At 41.3% G+C, this 9,345-nt stretch overlaps 1 long non-coding RNA gene across 1 annotated transcript; it reads right to left on the bottom strand.

Moving 5' to 3' along the window:
- Positions 1–1,031: 1,031 nt before the first annotated feature.
- Positions 1,032–5,954, bottom strand: LOC103359922 (uncharacterized). Its single transcript, XR_520334.1, has 3 exons — positions 5,944–5,954; positions 1,877–1,879; positions 1,032–1,215 (listed from the first exon to the last, which is right to left on the bottom strand). It is a non-coding gene; the product is annotated as an uncharacterized LOC103359922 (long non-coding RNA).
- Between the last annotated feature and the right edge of the window lie 3,391 nt (positions 5,955–9,345).

Here is a 9,345-nt window from a genome sequence, read left to right as displayed (position 1 = left end):
TGAATAAAAAAGCATGACAAAAACTTCAAGTAGATGTGTTTTGGCTTCATTTAGTTTTTTTTTTAACTGCAGCTGACTCTATTCTCCTCTCCATCCATCTTATTTACCTGTTTATTTGTGTTGACTTAATGGGAGTTGGACCATGTACCCAGCATGTGAAGAAAAAACCCTGGACAGGCTGCCAACGCATCACAGATCATACACACAGACAGACAACACATTCACACCTGGAGGCAACTCTGAGTTTTCTCATCACGTGTTTGGACTGTGGGAACCTGTCTGGCCCTGGAGGGAAACTCCTGGTCAAGATATCAACAAACAACTTGTAGCTACATTTTTAAAAAATTGTAGTCCAAACAAATCAAGTGGTACTAGCGGTGAAATGCACAGTTAAACTAAGTCACAAAGACAGTTGCCTCAATCCAACTGCAGCCCAATCTTCCAAAAATTCCATTTCTATACAACTAAGCTGCCTTCTCAAATGTGTTTTGAAAACAATCATATATTACAGTGAGGAGTCACCACTTTGACCAACCACAAAATACGTCGAGTTTTTGTGCTTAAACTTGCTTAAAGCCAAGCACCGACATGGAGTTCTCATTGCAAAAGCATTTAGTAAAGCGTGTATTTTCTGAATATAATTTTGGTGCCCAAACGTACGAGGTGTCAGAAAAGTTTCAGGACTGATGTCATAGAAGATATATTTCAAATCCAAGCTACAAGTTTTCTCCTTCCAAGTCATCTCCCTGGAGTCTAACACACTTTCCCAGCCTTCTCTGCCACGCCGCCATGCACTCCTGGAAGGATTCTTCCAGGATCCTCCGCAGCTTTGTTGTCACAACCATCTTGATGTTGTCCACGTCTTCGTCCCCTTGATCACCGCCTTGAGCTTGGGGAAGAGGAAAAAAATCCCACAGAGCCAGGTGGGGTGAGTAGGGAGGTTGCTCCAGCACGGTGATGTTCTTCTCAGCCAGGACCTGTCGGATGCTCAGGGCGTTGTGAGCAGGCGCATTGTCACGGTGAAGCAGCCACGGCCACGGGAGCCGTGAGGGCTACGCCGCAAGGAGTAGGAGGGCCGCCGCGGTGCACGCAGAAGCCTGTGGCGCGGGCCTGGGTGGAGCCGCCGCGAGTGCAGATCTTGGTGGTAGTAGCAAATATTCAAGCGAGAACCTTGAAAGCTGAAGTGGAGAAGGGTTCCATGTGAACAACTCTGGCCTCTTCTCGCGCACTGAACGAAGCAACTCTGCAGGATCTCTTTGTAGACGTGCTGGTTGATCATCTGAAGGGAAAAACTTGTACTTTAAGTTTGAAATATATCTTTTGTGACACCAGGAACTTTTCTGACACACCTCGTAAGCAAGCAGCGAGTAAAAACCAAAAGTAAACAACAAATGAAAACAGATCTTGAGTGTAAGAATGATGGTCCCCAGCAGGACAGGAACCCCAGTCTCCTGTGGGAGGGTTTGGTTGCTGATTTATCTCTTATCATTAAAGCATTATTCATCCTCTCCTCCTACCTCCTTAAGGCCAGTTCATGCTTTCCGTGTCTGCAAGGGACATAAATGTGGTCACATTGATCCCTCTGTGGATGCCCACTGGCAGCCTGAAATGACCACACCGACTGTTTATGCGCCAAGAAAACAAATGGCACTTAAAACAAATGCTTCTTATGAGGGGAGACTGTTCAAGAAGGTTTTACATGATCCATGCTTCTATAATTCATCGTTTAGGTTATCTGCTGATTGAGCTCGTCGCTGCTTTGATTTGTACAGGCCCCAAACACAGTGTGAAGCTCAAAATTTGCCAGAAAGCCCATGCCATGTCTGTCCACTGAGCTCGACGCACCTCGAGCATAATAACACTGACACGGTGCAACAGTCTAATCTGTGAGTAGCTGTTATATCCTGTAAGAAGTGTGAAGTCACAGGCAGAATTTCAGAAATAGACAGAACCACGTGCATGTCTGCTATCTGCTTATTGCACTGCTGTGAGCACATGGAAAGAATGCTTTGGTCCTCGTGAGGGTCTGCTAGGATTGACTTGATTTTCATTTTCTGAGCAGAGAACATGTAGAAACAACCTACTGCACACGTGTGGACCGGAAACCTCTGAGTGGACTCCTGTGGACAGAAAAGTAGCACAATAATAAGTACATGTCCGTGGGTGTCTGCAGTTGTCCGAGTATGCATCCCCAAGGGAGTGTAATCACGGCTTCATGCTTGAGGCACTTCTAAACCGGAAGCCTTTCCAACTACATCACAGTCCTGCATTTCAGCGACAAAATGCATTTCTTTGACAATGAAAATGAGAACTTGTATAGGAACGTATTTTTTTTTGGGACACTTGCTTATCGGGTCTCTTGTAGCTTGCTAACATCGATCTGCTCTACAGTAGATTACTTTATGGCTCATTTAATTGAGCCATAAAGTAATCTACTGTAGAGCATAAAATCCTTCTGAGGTTCTGTTTGTGGAACCAACAATCCATACCCAATCCTGTTTATATGTCCCATAAGCTCATTCTTGCATAACACAAATTTGCTGCATATTGTCTTTTTTTCCAACACACACACACACAGACACACACACGCAGACGTACACGGGTGTCCAGCTGGACTGAACATTAAAATAATGCGTTGAGATAGAGAATGTGGAGAAAAACGCAACCAGGAAACAATTTATCATGGAAATAGTGAGCATAAGGGAGGTATCCATCTCTCTCCATCTGTATTTGTTAAAGTTTCACGCCAACTCTGTTGCTAAAGCCGTGATCGATCTGCTCGGGGCTGCCTGTGCACGCTGCAGCAGGCAGCTCTGGGACGTCAGTCATTGCTCAAGTCTAAGCTCAGGGTCCTGCACCGCTCTGGCAGGCCGGCCCTCTGTCCAACACAGGTTGCGGCATTTGAAATATTAAGCAGGAGCTGAGAAAGAGCAGAGTCAGGGTTCCACCTTTATGCATGTCAGACACACTGAATGTTATGGACCCGCGCGCAAATCTGACATCGGCTGGGATGCTGAGTGGTTAACTCCTCCTGTGGCTTTTCAAACATGATGTTCAGCCAAAACACGACTTGCAGCAGGATATAAGAAACTAAGCAGCTGTGTTGTTTGAAAAGAAGCGGCTGAATTCACTACCACTCGTTTATTTCACCTTTCTTCTTTTTGTCTTCAACAATATAAAACCGTTAATACCCAACGCATCAAAAATAAATCAGCCTGCTCTTTGATGCATGTCTGTGTCTCGTACACAGGTGTGTGATTGTTTGTGCATGTGCCGTATATCCATGCTAAGCCTGACAGATCTATCTGGTGCAAGCCTTGAGTCTTTCTCTACCAGCACACTCCCAGCTGCATTATAATTCTGACGCTCCAGGTGCTCCAGTCTACTGATAAGGCAAAGCTCATAATCCATAAAGGAGCTCGGAGGGCCACTATTTTTGTTTACCGTTCAGGGATCAGCCTCTGGCAAATTAGACATTTCCCTTCCATTTTATATCTTCATGTGTATTTATAAAAGGAGATAAATCGTGTATCCTGACTTATATATAGCGTTTGTTCTTCTGATTTCAGCCTCACTGGTCATCTACATGTCACATACCATAAGTATACATAGGTATCCTTACAGTCAGTGATAGAACTTACTGGTTTTCTCCACCAGCTCAACTTTATTGTAGAAAATATACAGAGAGAAAAAGCAGTGGTTGGAGAAGCACGATGCTGAAATACAGAAGCACCTCAGGGGACTACAGCTTCAAAAACAGCTAGAAGATGAAGCTTGTTGTTCTGTTCCAAATACACAAAGGGAAGATGTCTGCAGTACTGTAATCTGCAAGCAACTCAACCTCAGATTAGAATGAGCAAACCATACCCAAATCAATGAACCGTCAATAAACAAATGTAATTATTCTTTTCAGTTTAAATCGATTCAGTGGGATATTTTTGGCCATCCATAGAAAATGCAAACAAAATTATGACTTCAGTTCATCACTTGATTACATATCTCAGTATCGATGGTGAAATGTGAGGAAAAATAATAAAATTACAGATGACAAAAAAGGGCAATTGAAATAGTCTTTTTTTAATTAATTAATGGGGGAAAAAAAGAAATGAATTCGACAGTGTCAGTGCAAAGCAGTGTGAGAAGAAGCCATAAACTAACAGGAGAGAACTATGGCACCATAGTGTGTTCACACATACACAACCAGAAGTGGGGGGATTGCTCATTTGAATCTTTACATGTTGACGCCTCCTCAAGTCACCCTGCTGCTCACTAAAAGGGAAGTCCTCCTTTCACACGTTTGTGGGAACTTCATTGATCATAACAACTGGTGTTGATGATATGCATGGCTGTAAGTGGTTGACTTGCAGCAGCTCTCCAGTTCTGGTAATGTGAACGTAACCATGGTGAGTGTTGCATTTGCATTTTACTTGACAGTCAAATCAAACAGTTATCATTGCCCTTGACTGTGTTGTCAATGACTGAAAATAGTTAGTTTGTCAAAAAATAGGTCACACTCATGCGCTTGCCCAAACTGCCATCTTTGTTGACCACCTGTGGATGATCGTCAAGAGAACTTATCTCTCTGTTTGTCACCATGAAATCTGCAGTGTGCTTATGTGGGAGGAAAAAAATCACACATGAAGGCGTAGAAGACATGTAATTAGAGCTTAATAAACAGCTTCTCCACTTCTGGTTTGATATGAAAATGTGTGAGCATGGTATAGTCTTTCTCTCCTGTTAAGTTATGGCTTCTTTCCATATCTCACGCTGCTTTGCATTGACACGGTCAAATATGTTCATGCTTTTTTTATCTACGAATTGAAAAAAAGATACAGTCGTGACTCGATAATCTGACACTAAATGGAAAACCTTCTTTTATGTCGGATAGCAAGGCTGTTGGATTGTCAAGACGGAGGTCGAGATACAAGGAGGGCTTGATGCTTGAACGACCACTTCCATCCCAGGGGAGTGCTTCAATGGGGTGGAGGTGGCCGGAACGCACAGGCACTGCTGAAGCCAGTTTAGCTAGTTAGCAGTCACATTTGTGTTTCCACCATCAGTGGTGGTAGTGGCAGGGGATAGAATACGACCACAACAATGGTGATTACATTGTAAATGCACTGGCTCCGGTTGGACAACTACTTTGAAAACAAAACTTTAAAATCACAAGATATGCTCCATCGTTACCATCCACGTTTACTTCCGCAAACACTGACCACGCTCTCAGCTTATCAGGTCGTCGTGTCCTCTTCTGTGCATGTGGGACACTTGTGGGTCGTATGAAGTTCACACAGCAGATTACATACAAGTCGCATTTAATTGGAAATGGGAATGAACTCGCAAAAAAATTGGATTTCACAAAAAAATCTGAATTGAACATTAAGTCCTGCAGTCTGAACGGAGCCAATCTGTCGGATTGTTAAGTCAGATAACACGCTGTGATCCTTATTTGTGACATAAAATGTCATGTTGAAGTCGGAATCCAAGGCTGTCGGTATGTTAAGGCTGTTTTTAATGGGTTTCGTTAATTTTTTCTAAATACCTGTCTGACAGTCAAGTTTTCGGATTGTTAAGGGTCGGATTATCGAGTCACGACTGTATTTTACTTTTCTTCTATTATTGTTCCTCACATTTTCTTTTTGCACGAGTGTTAGGCAGATATTGTATCAAATTCATAATTTTGCAATTTGAATTTTACAATGTAGAGCGCGATTGGTCACCAAACATCCTCCCAAATCAAATCAGTACTGGTACCAGTAAGATATTGTATATTACTGTTTTACTGTGCATCACTAGATCACACACTGAGTCACAGCAGGACATCCTTTGTCTGGTTGTTGATTGATGCCACTTGCCCAATTGCTTTGTTACAAAATCCACTCCGCTATCTTTCGCAGAACACTTTGCAAAGACCACAGAACCACATTTTCTTACCAAACGAACCAAAAACAAAGCAGCACATTTTGATTCATACAAATGAGACAGAAAATAGACTGACAAGAACAATGTGCTCTGAAGAAAGCATTGCAATGAGACGTGGAGCTGCAAAAGAGATTGCTGGCAATTACTTCCCATAATTACTGTGAATTCTTGTGCACTTAGGCTTTTTATGGTGATGATGATTGTCTTCAAAATCACTTATTCTTCTCTAACATGTTATTAGGATTCCTATAACTCTTGGTACAGTATGTGACTATAATTTTTGAAGTTTACGTCGGTAAAAGTTTTGCATTAAATGTACTTACTCGCATGTCTGAGTAAACTTTTATGAGCCGCAAATCCAAACTTGGAAAAAAAAAAAGTTTCAGTAAAGGATGTTTTTTTAGGATGACATTTTTTTTTTTTTTCAAACTAGCAAGATGTTCTTTTTTTGATTATAGTCAACGGTTTATGTCACTTTCATGTTAAAATGTTCTAAAAAATTAAAAAGAAAAATTTTTAATCTAAAGACCTTCTAGTTATAAACTGTTAATGTGTTAGCATGTTAGCAGCATGCTAATCTGTATGTTGTGAAAGTCGATAAAAAGGGAGACGAGAGTTGAGCTTGAGTCTTACCCCTGTCCCCTTCAAAATAATAGTGTCCTTTGTGTGTGAGACCTAGAATTAGTGTACACCACAATGTGGCCCAAAAGGCTCTTGTTTTATTTAGTATAGATTTAGAATAATACATCACATTTTGAGATTTTATTGTACATTTTGGTTGTAAAATCTGCAAAAAATGAGCAGATACAGGCATCAGTCTCAGGGAAAGGAAATAAAGAAATAGGACAGTGCCCCAAATTTAAAACACACAGCACTAAAAAATATCATTTTCCACATCTGATCATCTGTCAGGTGCTGATTTTGGCCCTGAGTAGGAGCTATTCATTCAAAACTCCAAAGGTTACGGAGTTCACAGTGGTGACAGGAAAATAGAGACGCTGTAGAAAACACAATGAACAGGTGGGGAAAAAAAACCTGATGTCGACCCCAAATTCGCTTTTGTTTCTTCTGCAATCTTACGATATCCCAGGCCGACACACTCCAAAGTATTTAGTGAGATTCGCGAACACATCAGCTGTAAGATGTTGTCACAGCTGCTCTCGCACCGAATGAGCCCCGGCGGTCTGTTCCTGGAGCTTTGGGAAGAATTTACCAGCCAATTTCTTCAGGCCCAATACTCAGTGTGCTGCGTGAACAAGCAGTTCAGCACTGACCTGGCCCAACAGCAAATCTCAACATGTGGATATAGTAGCCCATCAGCGCGCCGCTCCACTGTCGGCGCAAATTATAGCTCTTGGAGGCTATGACGTGGAAAAACAGCTTGACAAATTGTTCCCGGGTCACCCCAAGGGAGTCGGGGGGGGGGATGAGACAGACTATGAGGGGATCTCTGGCAATATGGGCCTGCTTCCAGAAGAGACAGATAGATGTTTCTATTTCTGTCCCTCCTTTGTCTTGTTGTGTGCGTACGCTTGACAATAATTTTCAGTTGCTGTGTTGCTTCCGGCAGATTTTCCAGGTGAAAGAACAGAGGACGCACAATACTGTAAATCAGCTTTTCAAAGGCTGCTGTTAGGATAATTTGCAAGGAGGAAAATTGGGAGTTTACATCATAATTTTTTTACCATTATAAGCCCAAAGAGATTGATCCTCCTATGCGATACCTGTTTGTACTCAGGTATTACAGATAAATCCTCGATCAGATTCATGGATGTGAATGAAATCGCAAGATAGTGGCGCTGAACAAAATAATGACTCCTTGGACCGCACGGAGGAACTTTAAATCCAGACAATGTTGTTCCTCCTGCTTTCATTTAAATTCTGCTCCCCTGCGGCATTTGTGTACAATCTGTTCGCTACAAGCATAACCTTTACAAAAAATTCACTTGGCAAAGGTTGTGAATTATTCAGTCTTGTCTTTGAGAAATAACTGAATACTGACACGTAACGAAGGCTTTTCACTTTGCATGCACTCTTTCTAGATAGATAGATAAATAGATAGATAGATAGATAGATAGATAGATAGATAGATAGATAGATAGATAGATAGATAGAAAACTGTCTCTTGTTTGCTTTCAAATTGCATGAAAAATCTGATACAAAAAAAAGCACGTTAGTGTGATTAAAATCTGATATCAGCTATTTTCTTAAACATGTATAATTTACTAGCTTACTCAGTTTTGTCACCCAGATGTTCCTGAAGGTGATCCTGATAAATTCTATGCACAACTACATACATTGTGAACAATCCTAAAAATTTAAAACCAGCACTTTTTGCAAATAACCGCCTCACATACAATTGTTCAAGGTTCAAGATTCGAGGTCTTCATTGGTCAGAAACACAGTTGTACATGGTATAACGCGCAGTGAAATGCGTTGTGCACCTGTTCCACATGAAACAATAACAATAAGATGAATAAGAAAAAAGAATAAAACACACAAGAAATAAATATATATATGAAAGTCGTGACTCGATGACCCTTAACAATCCGAAAACCTTGCTATCCGACAGGTTTTTAGGAAAAACGAACAGAACCCAGAAAAAATAGTCCTAGCATACCGACAGCGTTGGATTCCGACTCTGACATGACATTTTGTGTCACAAATAAGGATAACAGCGTATTATCTGACTTAACAATCTGACAGACTGGCTACTTTCAGACTGCAGGACTTAATGCTCAATTTGGATTTTTTTGTGAAATCATATTTTTTTTTTGCGAGTTTGATCACATTTCCAATTAAATGCGACTTGTATGTGATCTGCTGTGTGAACTTCATACGACCCACAACTGTCCCCCATGCACAGAAGAGGACACGATGACGTCACATGCTCGGTGTTTGCGAAAGTAAACACGGATGGTAACAGTGGAGCGTATCTTGCCTGCTACTTCCCTGCCGCTGCCGCCGCCACTGATGGTGGAAACAGAAGAGTGACCACTAACTAAACTGGCATCAGCAGCCAAATACTGCCTGTGCGTTCCAGCCACTTCCACTCCAACGGGGTGGAATTGGCCGGAACGTGCACAAGCGCACCGTTCAGTTAGACGTGAAATCCAGCGATGTGTAGTGTTCCAACAATACACTAGTTAATATAACAACTATAAACAATCAATATTAACAACAAATCCCCCTTCAAGCATCAAGCCCTCCTTGTATCTCGACCTCCGTCTATATATGTATATATATATATATATATATACTATATCAATATATTAATAGTAAAAATAAATAAATCAAACTGTCAAACAGTGCAAAAGGAAATAAAATAAAGAAAATAATACAGTTATATACTGTACATGTATATATACAAGGTGTATGTCTGTATATTGTATTGTTCTTGTTTGTGTGTTTATCAGTCTATGT

This window comes from Stegastes partitus, unplaced genomic scaffold (genome assembly GCF_000690725.1).
Source record: "Stegastes partitus isolate 25-593 unplaced genomic scaffold, Stegastes_partitus-1.0.2 Scaffold404, whole genome shotgun sequence".
Lineage (NCBI taxonomy): Eukaryota > Metazoa > Chordata > Actinopteri > Pomacentridae > Stegastes > Stegastes partitus.
This window is presented reverse-complemented; position numbering and strand designations above follow the sequence as displayed.